We start from the raw sequence: 20018 nt of genomic DNA, 5'->3' as shown, positions 1-20018 counted from the left end.
GCAGGCATCTAGGTGCTTTTTCTTTTTGGCTTTTGGACAAAGGCATGAGAATGTTTTGTGGAGCATGGTTTTGTTTCCCTGTTTGTTCTTTTTCTCCAATAGCCTGACAAATGAAAGGTTCCTGTGTTGCAAAATGCACTTTGTCCTGTCTTCAGACATAGAGGAAGACCTCTTGACTTTGGCTGGATCTTTTTTTCTTTTTCAAGTTCATTTCAGCATGTTTAAACATCTTTATCTTTGCATGGAGTTTTTGAAGTGTAGTGGTTGTCACGTTCACCTCACACGCGAACGGTCCCCAGTTCGAAACTGGGTAGAAACATGAAATTATGCATTGATATTAAAGATTTTGACGTTGAGTCTTTGTTCTCAATGGCTCGTTATGACCACAGTAACCTTCCGCAGCCGGTTTCTGTAGTGTAGTGGTTATCGCGTTCGCCTAACACGCGAAAGGTCCCCAGTTCGAAACTGGGCAGAAACACGCTGTTACCCTTTGGTATCCAAGCTTTTGACTTTCAGTTCTTGATCTCGATTGCTTGTTGTCACCACAGTAAGCGCTTGCATCCGGTTTCTGTAGTGTAGCGGTTATCACGTTCGCCTCACACGTGACAAGTCCCCAGTTCAAAACTGGGCAGAAACACAGCTGTTCTCTTGGAAAACGATCTTTTTGACTTTCAGTGCTTGTTCTTTATTGCTTGCCATGACCACAGCATTTTTTGTTTGTTTCAATCGGTTGGTTTCTGTAGTGTAGCGGTTATCACGTTCGCTTTACACGCGAAAGGTCCTCAGTTCGAAACAGGGCAGAAACACAGCGTTCCACTTGCAAACTAGCGCTTTTGACAATGAGTGCTTGATCTTTAATGCTTGCCATGACCACAGTAGACGCTCTTGTCTGGTTACTGTAGTGTAGTGATTGTCCTGTTTGCCATCCTCCTGAAAGTTCCCTGTTTTGATCCCGGGCAGAAACATGTGGCTTTTCTTTATTTTGATCACAAACGTATATTGTTGGCTTAATTAGCCTTAGTTAGCATATTCTATTGCTGGTTTAATGAGCATTACTTTTACCAATGTGATTATTTCTACCCGTTTTTGCTTTTGGCAAGCATGTGTGTTTTTGACAGTGTCTAAGTGTTCCTAATTCAAGTAACACCTGATAGGATCAAGGTGCGAAAGCAGGCATCTAGGTGCTTTTTCTTTTTGGCTTTTGGACAAAGGCATGAGAATGTTTTGTGGAGCATGGTTTTGTTTCCCTGTTTGTTCTTTTTCTCCAATAGCCTGACAAATGAAAGGTTCCTGTGTTGCAAAATGCACTTTGTCCTGTCTTCAGACATAGAGGAAGACCTCTTGACTTTGGCTGGCTGTTTTTTTCTTTTTCAAGTTCATTTCAGCATGTTTAAACATCTTTAGCTTTGCATGGAGTTTCTGAAGTGTAGTGGTTGTCACGTTCACCTCACACGCGAACGGTCCCCAGTTAGAAACAGGATAGAAGCATGACATTAGGCGTCGATATTAAAGCTTTTGACGTTGAGTCTTTGTTCTCGATGGCTCATCATGACCACAGCAACCTTCCGTAGCTGGATTCTGTAGTGTAGTGGTTATCACGTTTGCCTAACACGCGAAAGGTCCCCAGTTCGAAACTGGGCAGAAACACGCTGATAGGCTGGTTTCACATTTACATTTTTTTTCGCGCTAAATAGCGCATGCATTTTTTTTCTCCTATACTTTGCATGGGATGCGCTTATGTGCGCATACACATGCGTTTGTACGCTTTTTACCGCGCATGCGTTTTTTTGCGGTATGCGCTCGGGTGCACAAAATGCAACCTGTTGCATTTTTTGAGCGTCCGACTTGCCTCAAAACAATGCATGCACGCGCAATGCATTTTTTTACAGCAAGACACCCATTATAAGTCTATGGTGAGCATATGTGCGCATTGGCATGCTTATGTATGCGTTTTTTTGCACATGCGTTTTTTTTTTTACCATTAGTTTAGACAATGGAATTTAGGGGTTTGGGTTAGAGTTAGGGTTAGTTAAGGGGGTTTAGGGTTAGGGTTAGGGTTAGGGTTAGGGTCAGGGTCAGGGTTAGGATCAGGGTATGGTTTGGTTAAGGGTTAGGGTTAGGGTCAGGGTCAGGGTTAGGGTTAGGATCAGGGTATGGTTTGGTTAAGGGTTAGGGTTAGGGTTAGGGTCAGGGCTAGGGTCAGGGTCAGGGTTAGGGTTAGGATCAGGGTATGGTTTGGTTAAGGGTTAGGGTTAGGGTCAGGGTCAGGGTTAGGGTTAGGGTCAGGGTTAAGGTTAGGGTCAGGGTTAGGGTTAGGGTTAGGGTCAGGGTTAGGGTTAGGGTTAGGGTCAGGGTCAGGGTTAGGGTTAGGATCAGGGTATGGTTTGGTTAAGGGTTAGGGTTAGGGTCAGGGTCAGGGTTAGGGTTAGGGTTAGGATCAGGGTATGGTTTGGTTAAGAGTTAGGGTTAGGGTTAGGGTCAGGGTTAGGGTTACACGCGAAAGGTCCTCAGTTCGAAACTGGGCAGCAGGGCCGCCATCAGGGCATTACTGCCCTTACTACTGTATGGGGCCCCATGAACAGTAGCAAAAGGAGGGGCCCGGAAGCGCTGGCAGGCCGGGCCCTCCTCTCTTGATACTGCTGTTTGGGCTACAGGTGCAATAGGTCATGGCCGCTGCAAGCCAGATAGCTAACAACACCGCGGTGATTTAAAGATACACCTACAGTGTTGTTAGTGAATGCGGCGGCCAGAATTCAGTGCTGTACCTTTAAAGCAGCAGCAGGACCAAGTGCATCATGGTCCTGACACAGGTCATGTGACACACTGCGTGCTCTTCTTCATTCTCCAGCAGAGCAGCAACATGTCATGTTTCTGGGAGACAGAAGATGCTGAAATCGGCAGAGGCAGAGGAGGCGGGCAGTGTGCCAGGACTTGCAGGAAGTTGCAGAGGGGAGTGAGGTGAGGAGATGGCAATCTGCTGAGGAGATGGGAGGTTGCTGAGGTGAGGAGATGGGAGTCTGCTGAGGTGAGGAGATGGGAGGCTGCTGAGGTGAGGAGATGGAGGCTGCTGAGGTGTGGAGATGGGAGGCTGCTGAGGTGTGGAGATGGGAGGCTGCTGAGGTGAGGAGATGGGAGGCTGCTGAGGTGAGGAGATGGGAGGCTGCTGAGGTGAGGAGATGGGAGGCTGCTGAGGTGAGGAGATGGGAGGCTGCTGAGGTGTGGAGATGGGAGGCTGCTGAGGTGTGGAGATGGGAGGCTGCTGAGGTGTGGAGATGGGAGGCTGCTGAGGAGAGGAGATGGGAGGCTACTGAGGTGAGGAGATGGAGGCTGGTGAGGAGATGGGAGGCTGGTGAGGAGATGGGAGGCTGCTGAGGAGATGGGAGGCTGCTGAGGTGAGGAGATGGGAGGCTGCTGAGGTGTGGAGATGGGAGGCTGCTGAGGTGTGGAGATGGGAGGCTGCTGAGGAGAGGAGATGGGAGGCTACTGAGGTGAGGAGATGGAGGCTGGTGAGGAGATGGGAGGCTGCTGAGGAGATGGGAGGCTGCTGAGGAGATTGGAGGCTGCTGAGGTGAGGAGATGGGAGGCTGCTGAGGAGAGGAGATGGGAGGCTGCTGAGGAGAGGAGATGGGAGGCTACTGAGGTGAGGAGATGGAGGCTGGTGAGGAGATGGGAGGCTGCTGAGGAGATGGGAGGCTGCTGAGGTGAGGAGATGGGAGGCTGCTGAGGAGAGGAGATGGGAGGCTGCTGAGGAGAGGAGATGGGAGGCTGCTGAGGAGAGGAGATGGGAGGCTGCTGAGGTGTGGAGATGGGAGGCTGCTGAGGTGTGGAGATGGGAGGCTGCTGAGGAGAGGAGATGGGAGGCTGCTGAGGTGTGGAGATGGGAGGCTGCTGAGGTGAGGAGATGGGAGGCTGCTGAGGAGATGGGAGGCTGCTGAGGTGAGGAGATGGGAGGCTGCTGACGTGTGGAGATGGGAGGCTGCTGAGGTGTGGAGATGGGAGGCTGCTGACGTGTGGAGATGGGAGGCTGCTGAGGAGAGGAGATGGGAGGCTACTGAGGTGAGGAGATGGAGGCTGGTGAGGAGATGGGAGGCTGCTGAGGAGATGGGAGGCTGCTGAGGAGATGGGAGGCTGCTGAGGTGAGGAGATGGGAGGCTGCTGAGGTGAGGAGATGGGAGGCTGCTGAGGAGAGGAGATGGGAGGCTGCTGAGGAGAGGAGATGGGAGGCTGCTGAGGTGTGGAGATGGGAGGCTGCTGAGGTGTGGAGATGGGAGGCTGCTGAGGAGAGGAGATGGGAGGCTGCTGAGGTGTGGAGATGGGAGGCTGCTGAGGTGAGGAGATGGGAGGCTGCTGAAGAGATGGGAGGCTGCTGAGGTGAGGAGATGGGAGGCTGCTGACGTGTGGAGATGGGAGGCTGCTGACGTGTGGAGATGGGAGGCTGCTGACGTGTGGAGATGGGAGGCTGCTGACATGTGGAGATTGGAGGCTGCTGAGACGACCAAAAAAATTCTAGAATTCCACTTTTTTCAATTTCAACGCACTTTGAATTTTTTTCCCATTTTCGAGTACGCTATTTGATAAAGCCAATCATGTCATTCAAAAGTACAACTCGTCCTGCAAAAAACAAGCCCTCACACGGCCATATTGATGGAAAAATAAAAAGTGGGTATATATGACTGGGAAACATCTTTATTTGGGAAACTAGCTGAAGAGCCCGGCGCTGCCCGGGCATAGTAACTAACTGTGGTTAGTTATAGCAAATTATAATTATCCGCCATCCCATAGTCCCGTGCCCATATACCCATCATACATATCCTCCATCCCATAGTCCCATGCCCATATACCCATCATACATATCCTCCATCCCATAGTCCAGTGCCCATATACCCATCATACATATCCTCCATCCCATAGTCCAGTGCCCATATACCCATCACACATCCTCCATCCCATAGTCAACCATAGTGACAACATAATGAGGGGCGGGGCTTGATGCGCACACACTGGTTCCCCAGTATGCAAATAGGGGCATTATAACATCACAATGAGGGGCGGGGCTTGACGCGCACACACTTTTTCCTCATTATGTAGATAGGGGCAAAATTGGTGAATTGGAACGCACGAGGATAAAATTTTGCCTCACAACATAGCCTAGGACACTCTCGGGTCCAGACGTGTGACGTGTGACATTTTGTGGCTGTAGCTGCGACGGTGCAGATGCCTATCCCAGACATACACACACACACTTTGAGCTTTCTATATTAGATTGTTCTGCGCTCGCACTGCGGTGCATGGACTGGGCGCCGATCTCCTGGCCTGCATCCTCATACATGCTGTGAGGCTGCTGAGTTCTAGTCAGGAGACCGGCGGCCCGTCCATGTACTGCGGTCCGAGCGCAGATCGATATCCACCGACAGCTTCATACATGTACAGAAAACAATACAATAATCTACAATCAGAAATACAGATTATAAAAAAAATCACAATCTGGTTTCAATTATTTTTTAAAAAAGTATGTGACTCATTTCCTTAACCCCTTACCTACAATTGACGTAATATTCCGTCCATGTGACCCTGGACCTAATTACCATGGACGGAATATTACGTCATCGCGATCAGCGGCGCCCACATGGTGAGCGCCGCTGATCGCGGCCGAGTGTCAGCGAATTATCATAGCTGACACCCGGCACAATGTGTCAGGGGCGGTCACGGACACGATCGCGGTGTACCGGGGGTTAAAAGGAAGCATCGGCAGGGAGGGGGCTCCCTCCGTGCTTCCCTGAGCCCCCCACGGCAGCGCAATGTGCAGCGCTGCTGCGGGGGGCTCTTTCCCTGCAGGTCCCCGGATCCAATATGGCGACGGGGACCTCCGGGGGCCTGCAGGAAGCTGGCTTCCTCAGTGCCTGCAAAGCGCAGGCATGAGGAAGCCTGTGCAGTGCCTGTGACAGATCGCTGATCTGTCACAGTGATCTGTGATGTGACAGATCAGCGATCTGTCACAGGACAGTTATGTCCCCCCTGGGACATTGTAATAAAGTAAAAAAAAAATTAAAAAAAGTGTAAAAATAATAAAAAAAAAAATCGCTAAATAAATTCAAAAAAAAAAAAAAAATATTCCCCCAAAAATTCATTTTTTGCAAATAAAAAAACCCAAAAACAATAAAAGTACACATATTTGGTATCGCCGCGTCCGTAACGACCCGCCCTATAAAACTGTCCCAATAGTTAACCCCTTAAGTGAACCCCTTAAAAAATAAAAATAAAAAACGAAGCAAAAAATAATGATTTATTATCCTACCGCCGAACAAAACGTGCAATAACGCGCGATCAAAAAGACGCATATAAATATCCATGGAACCGCTGAAAACGTCATCTTGTCCAGCAAAAAACAAGCCACCATACAGCATCATCAGCGAAAAAATAAAAAAGTTATAGCTCGCAGAATAAAGTGATGCAAAAATAATTATTTTTTATATAAAATTGTTTTCATTGCATAAAAGCGCCAAAACATAAAAAAACGACCTAAATGAGGTATCGCTGTAACCGTACTGACCCGAAGAATAAAACTGCCTTATAAATTTTACCGCACCCGGAACGGCATAAGCGCACCACCCAAAAGAAATTCATGAAACTCTGGTTTTTGTTCATTCTGCGTCCCAAAAAACGAAATAAAAAGCGATCAAAAAATGTCACATGCCCAAACATGATACCAATAAAAGCGTCAACTCGTCCCGCAAAAAATAAGACCTCACATGACTTGGTGGGTCAAAATATGGAAAAATTATAGCTCTCAATATGTGGTGATGCAAAAACTATTTTTACAATAAAAAGCGTCTTTTAGCGTGCGACAGCTGCCAAACATAAAAACCGCCATAAATAGTAAATCAAACCCCCCGTTATCACCCCCTTAGTTAGGGAAAAATAATAAAATTAAAAAAATGTATTTATTTCCATTTTCCCATTAGGGCTAGGGTTAGGGCTAGGGCTAGGGCTAGGGTTAGGGCTAGGGTTAGGGTTAGGGTTAGGGCTAGGGTTAGGGCTAGGGTTAGGGTTAGGGCTAGGGTTAGGGCTAGGGTTAGAATTGGGGGTTTCCACTATTTGCGTACATGAGGTGCTCTCCAAACGCAACATGGCGTCTGATCTCAATTCCAGCCAATTCTGCGTTGAAAAAGTCAAATGGTGCTCCTTCCCTTCCAAGCTCTGCCATGCACCCAAACAGTGTTTTACCCCCTCATATGGGGTATCAGCCTACTCAGGACAATTTGCAAAACTACTTTTGGGGTCCTATTTCTCCTGTTGCCCTTAGGAAAATAAAAATTTTGTGGCAAAAATATCATTTTTGTGGAAAAAAAATGTTTTGTTATTTTCACGCCTGGGCGTTATAAACTTCTGTGAAGGCCTTGTGGGTTCAAAGTTCTCACCACACATCTAGATAAGTTCTTTGGGGGGTCTAGTTTCAAAAATGGGGTCACTTGTGGGGGGTTTCCACTGTTTAGGTACATCAGGGGCTCTCCAAACGCGACATGGCGTCCGATCAGAATTCCAGCCAATTTGCATTGAAAAAGTCAAACGGCGCTCCTTCCCTTCTGAGCTCTGCCATGCGCCGAAACAGTGGTTCCCCCCCACATATCAGGTATCAGCGTACTCAGGACAAATTGCACAATAATTTTTGCAGTACAATTTCTCCTGTTACTCTTGGTAAAATAAAAAAAATTGAACCTGAAGTAATTTTTTTTGTGAAAAAAAGTTAAATGTTAATTATTTTTAAATATTCAAAAAATTCCTGTGAGGCACCTGAAGGGTTAATAAACTCCTTGAATGTGATTTTAAGCACCTTAAGGGGTGCAGTTTTTAGAATGGTGTCACTTTTGGGTATTTTCTATCATATAGACCCCTCAAAGTGGCTTCAAATGTGATGTAGTCCGTAAAAATAAAATGGTGTTGCAAAAATGAGAGATCGCTGGTCAACTTTTAACCCTTATATCTTACTAACAAATAAAAATTTTGGTTCCAAAATTGCGCTGATGTAAAGTAAACATGTGGCAAATGTTACTTATTAAGTTTTTTGTGTGCCATATCTCTGTGGTTTAAGGGCATAAAAATTCAAAGTTGGAAAATTGCGGAATTTTCAAAATTTTCGCCAAATTTCCGTTTTTCTCACAAATAAACGCAAGTTATATGAATGAAATTTTACCACTAACATGAAGTACAATATGTCACGAGAAAAGAATGTCAGAATCACCGGGATCCATGGAAGCGTTTCAGAGTTATTACCTCATAAAGGGACAGTGGTCAGAATTGTAAAAATGGGCCCGGTAGTTAACGTGCAAACCACCCTTGGTAGTGAAGGGGTTAAAGAAAAAGAAAAATATACCTAAACAGAGTATTGGGTATTTTAACAAATGATTAATAAGTTACAGTACAGTAGAGCTCATCCAAAAGAGTCTACCTTGTTGTGGTGGCGGCTTAAAATTCTTTTGGCCAGAACAAAAGCTGCTGGCTATATGTATGATCTGGGAAATGTTAATGTGTGATTGGTGAGGACGTGGTGCAGAAGTGGAGTTTTTCCAAGAGTGGGTAGTGGGACTCTTGAGGGGTGGAGGCAGGGCTGGGGTGGAGCCTGGACGGAGTCTCAAGGGGGTCCAAACATTTTTACAGTATGGGGCCCTGAAATTCCTAATGGCAGCCCTGCTGGGCAGAAACACAGCGTTTCTCTTGCAAACTAGCGCTTTTGACAATGAGTGCTTGATCTTTAATGCTTGCCATGACCACAGTAAACGCTCTTGTCTGGTTTCTGTAGTGTAGTGATTGTCCTGTTAGCCATCCTCCTGAAAGTTCCCTGTTTTGATCCCGGGCAGAAACATGTGGCTTTTCTTTATTTTGATCACAAATGTATATTGTTGGCTTAATTAGCCTTAGTTAGCATATTCTATTGCTGGTTTAATGAGCATTACTTTTACCAATGTGATTATTTCTACCCGTTTTTGCTTTTGGCAAGCATGTGTGTTTTTGACAGTGTCTAAGTGTTCCTAATTCAAGTAACACCTGATAGGATCAAGGTGCGAAAGCAGGCATCTAGGTGCTTTTTCTTTTTGGCTTTTGGACAAAGGCATGAGAATGTTTTGTGGAGCATGGTTTTGTTTCCCTGTTTGTTCTTTTTCTCCAATAGCCTGACAAATGAAAGGTTCCTGTGTTGCAAAATGCACTTTGTCCTGTCTTCAGACATAGAGGAAGACCTCTTGACTTTGGCTGGATGTTTTTTTCTTTTTCAAGTTCATTTCAGCATGTTTAAACATCTTTAGCTTTGCATGGAGTTTCTGAAGTGTAGTGGTTGTCACATTCACCTCACACGCGAACGGTCCCCAGTTCGAAACTGGATAGAAGCATGACATTAGGCGTTGATATTAAAGCTTTTGACGTTGAGTCTTTGTTCTCGATGGCTCGTCATGACCACAGTAACCTTCCACAGCTGGTTTCTGTAGTGTAGTGGTTATCACGTTCGCCTAACACGCGAAAGGTCCCCAGTTCGAAACTGGGCAGAAACACGCTGTTACCCTTTGCTATCCAAGCTTTTGACTTTCAGTTCTTGATCTCGATTGCTTGTTGACACCACAGTAAGTGGTTGCATCTGCTTTCTGTAGTGTAGCGGTTATCATGTTTGACTCACATGCGAAAGGTCCCCAGTTCGAAACTGGGCAGAAAAACAGCTTTTTCTCTTGGAAAACGATCTTTTTGACTTTCAGTGCTTGTTCTTTATTGCTTGCCATGACCACAGCATTTTTTGCTTGTTTGAATTGGTTGGTTTCTGTAGTGTTGCGGTTATCACGTTTGCTTTACATGCGAAAGGTCCTCAGTTCGAAACTGGGCAGAAACACAGGGTTCCTCTTGCAAACTAGTGCTTTTGACAATGAGTGCTTGATTTTTAATGCTTGCCATGACCACAGTAAACGCTCTTGTCTGGTTACTGTAGTGTAGTGATTGTCCTGTTTGCCATCCTCCTGAAAGTTCCCTGTTTTGATCCCGGGCAGAAACATGTGGCTTTTCTTTATTTTGATCACAAACGTATATTGTTGGCTTAGGCCTCTTTCACACATCAGGTTTTCGGCGTCAGGCACGATCCGGCGCGTTTGACTAAAACCGGATCCGGCGAAATGCAATGCCGGATCCGGATTCCCCCCCATTGACTTGCATTAGAGCCGGATCGAGCCGGATGGCCATGCGTTTTATCCGATTTTCGCCGGATCCGGCAATGTGACGCGATCCGGCGTCTGGAAAAAACGGCTACTGTAACGTTTTTTGTCTCCGGCGAAAAAGCCGGACACGCCGGATCCGGCGTGTCCGGCTTTTTCATACAATGAAAGCCTATGAGCGCCGCAATGCGCCTGATCCGGCGACAGCCGGATCCGGCTTCTTTGGTCTGAGCATGCTCAGTAGCTCTGCCCACAGGACATATATAAAAGCAAGACAATGGGACCCTCAGCCACACCCAACATGCCACCCAAGCCAAGAACCAGGAGCAGGAGAAGGCAGCAGACATCTGCAGCAGCAGCATCATCAGCACCACCCCAAATGGAGCAGCATGCTGAACAACGTGAGGGGAGTCCAGCAGCAGATGAGAGATGGTAATTATCAAATCCCCCATTCCTCCAAACTAGGGCTATGGAATATCAAGATATTCATGGGCCCTTTGTTTCTCTTTATTCAACAGCCGCCCAATAGATGCAGCAGCAGAAACACCACGCACAGCCATGGAGTCTGGCCATGAGGAAGACAGCACAGCTTCTGGGAGCCCTCCCTCCCTCGCATCGTCAGCGTTTGACGGTAAGTTTTTATTTCAAAAATCCATCATCTCTGTAATATATGTGTATTCATTGCCTTTTATTTCAAAACAGGAATCACAAGATGAAGAGGAGCTCCCAGAAGAAGAAGGAAGGGGTGGACAGACACTTGGAGTGGACTCACAATTGGTAAGTTTTTTGCATCAAACGCAGAAACACAACATCACACTACACACAACACATAGAAAACAATGTTCTGCAGACCACACACAGCAAACAAATGCCTACATCCAAAGACATAACATTTTTTGTTTTCTTCTCTAGTCTTCCCAATCTGGTGCTCGGCCAAGAGGTCCTCGCAGTGCCTCCCAGGGTCGTCGGCGACAGCAACGCGGCGGTCACCAGCGTGTAAGTATAAATATTTTTGCTTTGTTTTTTTGCACTTTTTATTTCATTTCTTTTGTGGAGGCTAATTATGTTATTTTTGTCTTTTTCTTTAACAGCCTTCACAGCGTGCTCCCGACTCTGACGGTGAGGATGGAGGGATTGATGTGGACCACCTCATCGATCTCGTCAGAGAAAGGGAGCCACTCTGGAATATGGCTGACCGCCGCCACGCTGACCTGATCGTTACCCAACGACTCTGGGAGGAAATCTGTTCGCTCCTTGTGGACCGCTGGGAGGACCTCGAAGCTCGGGCCCAGATTAAAGAGCGTAAGTATATACAGTACCGGTTGCTTGATTTAAACCAGTGTTTCCCGAACTCCAGTCCTCGTGGTCCCCACGGATCATGTGTTCAGGATTTCTATTTACTTTGGAAATCCTGAAAACATGACCCCTGGGGACCATGAGGACTCGAGTTTGGGAAACACTGATGTTGTATACTAACCACTTTGTCCTTTCTCGTTTCAGGGGAGAGAATTGTGAAGCGGTGGCGGTCTGTGAGGGATCGTTTCAAGAAGGAGTTCAATAAAGAGATGCGGGCCCCGAGTGGATCTGGAGGACGCAGGAGCAAGTACAAGTACGCACGAGCCCTGTCGTTCCTCCGGGAGACAATGCTCACCAGAAGGTAAATATTACACACCACATGTGACAAAAAAAGTTTAGATGTAACTTTTTTTTTCAGCCAGGGCCATACCATGTCACTATTTTAATTGTTTTTTTTTCTCTTTATTCCACAGCACGGTGAGCAGCACTCGGGAACCTGCACGATTGGACCCTTCTGAGGCGATCCCTGAGGAGACCAGCACCGAGGGACACTTCGACCGCCCCGGTACATCTGCACCTTCCCAGCCTTCCCACACATTCGACCCATCTGTCCCATCCACCAGCACAGGAGCATCGTGGCCGCCTACATTACATGAAGCTGCTGGTGAGGAGATCGCTTTCCCTTTACCCCACCCTTCTGCCCCTGCCACCTCTAGTACACCTGCGGGTACTGGGCGGCAGCGGCAGAGGGGTCAGGAAAAGACTTATGCGCCAGAGTTCTTGCATCTGAATGCATCTTTCCAGAACTGTCTAAAAGTCTTGTCAGAGCAAATCTCCGCAGGCTTTCAGCAGATCAACTCCAGCATTCTGGAGGTGAAGACACTTCTGCAAACCATGCATTCAGAAGCAAGATCTTCGCCAAACCACACCTTTTTCAGGTCTGTTGTGGAGCGCATGGAAACGCTCTCTCCTGCCCAGCAGATGCATGTAATGCATTCATGCCACGCTGCTCTCCAGCAAGTTACCTCCCAACCTCCTCCTCCCACCACAGTAGTTCCTCCACCTGCACCCCCTCCAGCGACTTTTCATCCTCCCCCTCCTATTACATCTACACCCCCTCCAGCCACTTTCCATCCTCCCCCTCCTATTACATCTACACCCCCTCCAGCCACTTTCCATCCTCCCCCTCCTATAACATACCATCCACCTCCCCAGCACCAGCAACCTCCCCAGCACCAGCAACCTCCCCAGTACCAGCAACCTCCCCAGCACCAGCAACCTCCCCAGTACCAGCAACCTCCCCAGTACCAGCAACCTCCCCAGTACCTGCAAACTCCCCAGTACCAGCAACCTCCCCAGTACCAGACATCTCCCCACTTCCAGCAACCTGCCCCGTACCAGACATCTCCCCACTTCCAGCAACCTGCCCCGTACCAGACATCTCCCCACTTCCAGCAACCTGCCCCGTACCAAACTCCTTCCCCATACAACTTGCCATCAACATCATCTGCTCCTACAGTCCCTGCCCAACCCTCCACTCCACCACCCACCACCTCTTCTGCTTCCCACATGTCCACCCATTCTGTAGTTTTTTCCACACCTTCACCTCTAACTGTTCCTTCCCCACCACAATCCCAGTCCTCTCTCCACACTCCCAGTGTCGAAGTGTCCCGCAGCCCCTCCAGCAGTATTTCCACCACACACTGCACAGATTTATAATGTGTGTATTTAAATAAAAATGACCAGTTTTATTGTTTCAAAGCTTTATTAAACAAGTTTATTAAAATTTAAAAAAAGTTTACTAAAAAAAACATTTTTCAATAAAAGTTAAATTATTTTACACTGGTTGTCTGTCATTTCTTTCTGCGGCGAAAAAGGTTAAATACAGGGTATTTAAAAGGTGAAATGGTATTCAAAACTAGGTATATAACTGTGGGTAAATTTTAGCTTTTTGCCACAGTTGTGTTCCTGGTTGTGTTTGAAGCAAAGTATTTCACCTAAAAAGTTGTGTTTATTGTTGGTGATTTCCTACCAATGTACACAACTTTTGTTAAAAGGTGAAATACTTTGCATAAAACACAACCAGGTACACACCTGTGGCCTAAAGCTAAAAATAGAGACCATGACAAGATAGCCAACTTTGGTTGGCAAAGGTATATACTGTTGGTACAGAAGGTACACAAGTTTGGTTAGGGCACAAATCTTTCACACTCTGTCATCCTGCCAGTGTACTCTGCCTTGAGGTGACATAAAGTATAGTGCAAAATTGTCCCTCATCACTGAAACCATCACAGAACTTCTAGTGGTAATGTCATGGTAATCTTGCAAGGTGGTTTCTTCAGAGGTGTCCTCAATGGAAATGGGTTCCTTGCAGATAACAAAATTGTGGAGTACCACGCACGCTTTGATCACCTCGTCCACAGTTTCTGTCTTGAGGTTGATCGCAGTCAATAGGACCCGCCATTTGGCTGTCAGAATACCAAAGGTACATTCAACCATTCTTCTTGCTCTTGTGAGGCGGTAATTAAAAATGCGTTTTGGTATTGTCAATCCTCTGCTAGAGTACGGTTTCAAAAGGTGTTCTGACAGCTGGAAGGCTTCATCCCCTACACAGACAAATGGCATAGGTGGACCAGATGTTTGCGGCAGCGGTAGGTGGTGGGAACTGGAAGGTGTTTCCATACAGTTTACGCCCCATGGCAGACAGTTTGAAAACTTGAGAGTCATTGGAGCGGCCATAGGCCCCAATATCAACCGCAATAAATTTGTATTCCGCGTCAGCGATGGCCATGAGGACAATTGAAAAATATTTCTTGTAATTGAAATATTCCGATCCCGATCCAGCTGGCTTTACAATGCGGAAATGTTTCCCGTCCACAGCGCCCAAGCAGTTGGGAAACTGACATATCTGTTGAAACTTGTCAGCAATTTCAATCCACCTCTCTGTTGTGGGCTCTGGTAAAAACTCTTCAGCTAAGGAGTCCCACAGTGCACGGCATGTGTACTTCACAATTCCAGATATGGTGGAAATCCCGAGTCTGTACTGGAAATGCAGTGACGAAAGGGATTCTCCAGTTGCAAGAAATCTGTGGGGAATTAAAAAACAATAAATTAGTTTTAAATCACAGCATTACATACCAAAACTGACCTAACACTTGGAGATACAAATTACCACCAACAAGATTGCAGTGAAAGTGTGCTCTGATGCGATCACATCCAATAAATGTGGCTTACCTTAAAGTCACCATCAGACGCTCTGCGGGTGAAACAGAGAAGCGGCAATAGGTGTTCGCTTTTCTTATGAGGTGTGCAATGCGCTCCACCAAGTAATCAAAATTCTCCATTTTCATCCTAACATATCCAAAAAATGTATCCGGGTTTCGTCGAAGGTCCATGCAGAGTGTAGAATAGACCCCACGCGTCATTCTCTTGGCTGTGATGGGGTGGATCCACAAACGTCGTCTACGATGCCTGATGTGCTGCTGTCTCGCTCTCTCCTTCTCCAGAACAATCACCCTCAAACGATTCGCCTCCGCTATAAAAACCGCCAAATTCTTCAAAATATTTCCAATGACAACATCCATCTTCGAAAGTAACTTGCTCTTCTCTCCAACCTGCACTTTCTCTTCGACAACCTGTCAAAGAAGGGCTGTAGGAACACTCTATATATAGTTTTCCAGTAGCCAATCCCGTTCGGAAGGCCACAAGGGTCAATTTTAAAAACCGGATCCGGCGTAATCCGTCGAAAAACGGATAGAAAAACGGATGAACCAAATGAGACGGATCCGGTTTTGTCTGTCAAGAAAAAGACGGATCCGGCAGAAAACCAGATCCGTCACATCCGGTTTTACTAAACATTTGCCGGATCCGGCGTTCCGGCACGACGCCGGATCGCGCCTGACGCCGAAAACCTGATGTGTGAAAGTAGCCTTAATTAGCCTTAGTTAGCATATTCTATTGCTGGTTTAATGAGCATTACTTTTACCAATGTGATTATTTCTACCCGTTTTTGCTTTTGGCAAGCATGTGTGTTTTTGACAGTGTCTAAGTGTTCCTAATTCAAGTAACTCCTGATAGGATCAAGGTGCGAAAGCAGGCATCTAGGTGCTTTTTCTTTTTGGCTTTTGGACAAAGGCATGAGAATGTTTTGTGGAGCATGGTTTTGTTTCCCTGTTTGTTCTTTTTCTCCAATAGCCTGACAAATGAAAGGTTCCTGTGTTGCAAAATGCACTTTGTCCTGTCTTCAGACATAGAGGAAGACCTTTTTGACTTTCAGTGCTTGTTCTTTATTGCTTGCCATGACCACAGCATTTTTTTTATATTTGAATCGGTTGGTTTCTGTAGTGTAGCGGTTATCACGTTCGCTTTACACGTGTAAAGGTCCCCAGTTCGAAACTGGGCAGAAACACAGCATTCCTCTTGCAAACTAGCGCTTTTGACAATGAGTGCTTGATCTTTAATGCTTGCCATGACCACAGTAAACGCTCTTGTCTGGTTACTGTAGTGTAGTGATTGTCCTGTTTGCCATCCTCCTGAAAGTTCCCTGTTTTGATCCCGGGCAGAAACATGTGGCTTTTCTTTATTTTGATCAAAAACGTATATTGTTGGCTTAATTAGCCTTAGTTAGCATATTCCATTGCTGGTTTAATGAGCATTACTTTTACCAATGTGATTATTTCTACCCGTTTTTGCTTTTGGCAAGCATGTGTGTTTTTGACAGTGTCTAAGTGTTCCTAATTCAAGTAACACCTGATAGGATCAAGGTGCGAAAGCAGGCATCTAGGTGTTTTTTCTTTTTGGCTTTTGGACAAAGGCATGAGAATGTTTTGTGGAGCATGGTTTTGTTTCCCTGTTTGTTCTTTTTCTCCAATAGCCTGACAAATGAAAGGTTCCTGTGTTGCAAAATGCACTTTGTCCTGTCTTCAGACATAGAGGAAGACCTCTTGACTTTGGCTGGCTGTTTTTTTCTTTTTCAAGTTCTTTTCAGCAAGTTTAAGCATCTTTAGCTTTTCATGGAGTTTCTGAAGTGTAGTGGTTGTCACGTTCACCTCACACGCGAACGGTCCCCAGTTCGAAACTGGATAGAAGCATGACATTAGGCGTTGATATTAAAGCTTTTGACGTTGAGTCTTTGTTCTCGATGGCTCATCATGACCACGATAACCTTCCGCAGCCGAATTCTGTAGTGTAGTGGTTATCACGTTCGCCTAACACGCGAAAGGTCCCCAGTTCGAAACTGGATAGAAGCATGACATTAGGCGTTGATATTAAAGCTTTTGACGTTGAGTCTTTGTTCTCGATGGCTCGTCATGACCACAGTAACCTTCCTCAGCCGGTTTCTGTAGTGTAGTGGTTATCACGTTCGCCTAACACGCGAAAGGTCCCCAGTTCGAAACTGGGCAGAAACACGCTGTTACCCTTTGCTATCCAAGCTTTTGACTTTCAGTTCTTGATCTCGATTGCTTGTTGTCACCACAGAATGCACATGCATCCGGTTTCTGTAGTGTAGAGGTTATCACGTTCGACTCAAACGCGAAAGGTCCCCAGTTCGAAAATGGGCAGAAACACAGCTTTTTCTCTTGGAAAACGATCTTTTTGACTTTCAATGCTTGTTCTTTATTGCTTGCCATGACCACAGCATTATTTTTTTGTTTGAATCGGTTGGTTTCTGTAGTGTAGCGGTTATCACGTTTGCTTTACACGCGTAAGGTCCTCAGTTCGAAACTGGGCAGAAACACAGCGTTCCTCTTGCAAACTAGCGCTTTTGACAATGAGTGCTTGATCTTTAATGCTTTTCATGACCACAGTAAACGCTCTTGTCTGGTTACTGTAGTGTAGTGATTGTCCTGTTTGCCATCCTACTGAATGTTCCCTGTTTTGATCCCGATCAGAAACATGTGGCTTTTTTTTATTTTGATCACAAACGTATATTGTTGGCTTAATTAGCCTTAGTTAGCATATTCTATTGCTGGTTTAATGAGCATTACTTTTACCAATGTGATTATTTCTACCCGTTTTTGCTTTTGGCAAGCATGTGTGTTTTTGACAGTGTCTAAGTGTTCCTAATTCAAGTAACACCTGATAGGATCAAGGTGCGAAAGCAGGCATCTAGGTGCTTTTTCTTTTTCGCTTTTGGACAAAGGCATGAGAATGTTTTGTGGAGCATGGTTTTGTTTCCCTGTTTGTTCTTTTTCTCCAATAGCCTGGCAAATGAAAGGTTCCTGTGTTGCAAAATGCACTTTGTCCTGTCTTCAGACATAGAGGAAGACCTCTTGACTTTGGCTGGCTGTTTTTTTCTTTTTCAAGTTCATTTCAGCATGTTTAAACATCTTAAGCTTTGCATCGAGTTTCTCAAGTGTAGTTGTTGTCACGTTCACCTCACACGCGAACGGTCCCCAGTTCGAAACTGGATAGAAGCATGACATTAGGCGTTGATATTAAAGCTTTTGACGTTGAGTCTTTGTTCTCGATGGCTCGTCATGACCACAGTAACCTTCCGCAGCTGGTTTCTGTAGTGTAGTGGTTATCACGTTCGCCTAACACGCGAAAGGTCCCCAGTTCGAAACTGGGCAGAAACACGCTGTTACCCTTTGGTATCCAAGCTTTTGACTTTCAGTTCTTGATCTCGATTGCTTGTTGTCACCACAGTAAGCCCTTGCATCCGGTTTCTGTAGTGTAGCCGTTATCACTAGAGTTGAGTGAAACGGGTCGAAAAAATTCAAAAGTCGCCGACTTTTGGCAAAGTCGGGTTTCATGAAACGAAACCCGACCCTAGGATGAGGTCGGCCACGAGGTCGGCGACTTACGCGCCAAAGTCGCGTTTCAAAAGTTTGTTTTGCGCTCTTTTTCAGCCAATCAGGATCCACGGACACTGTGGGCAACGTGATGACCTAGGCACGGGTCACCACCATCTTTCAGAAGGGCATGCAAGTGATTGGCTTGCTTTGGTGGGCGTCACAGGGGGTATAAAAGGGCGTGCACGCCGACCGCCATCTTACTTCTGCCGATCTTAGTATAGGGAGAGGTTGCTGCTGATTCTGTAGGGAGCACGTTAGGCAGGGAAGAAGACAAAAAAACTGCTTCTGCTGCTAGCGATTTGGCCTGCACAACACACGAGTCACTGTGTGTGCAGTGCAAGGGGAGGCTATATTGTGGTGTATCAGTGGTGTTGGTTGTTGGGCTGCCTTTTAAGGCTTCCTGAAACGCTGACATTGCTGTTTACCCACTGCTCCGCAAACTGCTTTTTTAAAAGCAATCCAATCTCCCTTATCCTCTAGTCACTTTTGTCACAGCTGTGCCATCGAGCGTGTCACATAGCGCTCAGATATCATTGGCCTCACACAATCCACAAGTGTCCAGTGTCCAAAAGTGTACGCAGAGATTCAAAATCTCCATTATCCTCTTGTCACTTTGGTCACAGCTGTGCCATCGAGCCTGTGACATAGCGCTCAGATATCAGTGGGCCGCACACTATCCACAAGTGTCCACTGTCCACAAGTGTGTGCAGAAATTCTAAATCTCCCCTGTCCTATAGACACCTTGTACCTTGTTTTACATTACTATATAGTTTGTTGGACTTTGTCTACATTTCTACCAAAAATGAGGAAGGCTGGTGGAAGAGGCCGTGGAATTGGGCGGGGGTTGGCAGCTGGTAATGATGGTGTTGGTGATGGATCTGATGGTAGTGGCAAGAGCAAAATAGGACCAAATGCAGGAGGTGCTGACCCTGCGTCATCGTCTAGATACATAAGGCCTCGAACGCTTAGTTTTCTAGGAGTTGGCATACCGCTTTTAAAGGCAGAGCATCAGGAAAAAGTTTTGTCTTACATTGCTGACTCAGCCTCCAGCTCTATCGCCTCCTCTTCTTCAGTTGTAAAAAGTAAAAGCACTGAGTCGTCATTGGAGGCTCATGTTCATGAACCACACCTTTCCTTGTGTCCTTCACCCCAACCAAGATTGAAGGATGACGCAGGCCATACTACTGATTACTCCATGGAGCTGTTTTCACATACCATGCCTGGATTATCAAGTCAAATGGTGAATTACCCAGGCCAAGATGAATCTGACATGGAGTGCACTGATGCACAGCCACTGATGGATAATTCTGCTGGTACATTCACTCAGAGCACTACATTGTCCTCGCAGTGTACAGAGCCAGATTTTGACCCTGATGAGACTCAGGTGCCCCTTCCCGCACACTATACCACCATACACAGTGACACAGAGAAAGGTGGACATGACATAGAAGAGGAGGTGATGGATGACCCAGTTGTTGACCCAGATTGGCATCCATTGGGGGAAGAGGGTGCTGCTTCCAATAGCTCAGATGAGGAGCATCCACAGCAGACATCGACATCGCAACAGCTGTTATCTGGCATGCCCGGAGCACTCCAAAGACAGGTTCCAAACATCAAAAGAGTTGCTGGACAGCTTGTCCAGAGGGTCAAAAGATCACAGCGTGCTAGGCCGCAAAATGTCTGCCAAAGTAGGAAGAGTGCAGTGTGGCACTTTTTTGAACAAAATCCTCATGATCAG

The 20018-nt window shown here is 46.3% G+C and overlaps 5 non-coding genes across 5 annotated transcripts; all 5 read left to right on the top strand.

Moving 5' to 3' along the window:
* The first annotated feature begins 405 nt into the window (after window positions 1–405).
* Window positions 406–478, top strand: TRNAV-AAC (transfer RNA valine (anticodon AAC)). The gene has a single exon. It is a non-coding gene; the product is annotated as a tRNA-Val (tRNA).
* An 8991-nt stretch (window positions 479–9469) lies between these two features.
* TRNAV-AAC (transfer RNA valine (anticodon AAC)) lies at window positions 9470–9542 on the top strand. Its single transcript has one exon. It is a non-coding gene; the product is annotated as a tRNA-Val (tRNA).
* A 6275-nt stretch (window positions 9543–15817) lies between these two features.
* Window positions 15818–15891, top strand: TRNAV-UAC (transfer RNA valine (anticodon UAC)). Its single transcript has one exon. It is a non-coding gene; the product is annotated as a tRNA-Val (tRNA).
* A 927-nt stretch (window positions 15892–16818) lies between these two features.
* Window positions 16819–16891, top strand: TRNAV-AAC (transfer RNA valine (anticodon AAC)). The gene has a single exon. It is a non-coding gene; the product is annotated as a tRNA-Val (tRNA).
* A 1097-nt stretch (window positions 16892–17988) lies between these two features.
* TRNAV-AAC (transfer RNA valine (anticodon AAC)) lies at window positions 17989–18061 on the top strand. The gene has a single exon. It is a non-coding gene; the product is annotated as a tRNA-Val (tRNA).
* The last annotated feature ends 1957 nt before the right edge of the window (window positions 18062–20018 follow it).

This window comes from Dendrobates tinctorius, unplaced genomic scaffold (assembly GCF_039654945.1).
Source record: "Dendrobates tinctorius isolate UK_male_01 unplaced genomic scaffold, ASM3965494v1 ptg000421c, whole genome shotgun sequence".
In the NCBI taxonomy this organism is placed as follows: Eukaryota; Metazoa; Chordata; class Amphibia; order Anura; family Dendrobatidae; genus Dendrobates; species Dendrobates tinctorius.
The sequence above is the reverse complement of the archived record's forward strand: the minus strand, read 5'-3'. Positions and strand labels throughout refer to the sequence as shown.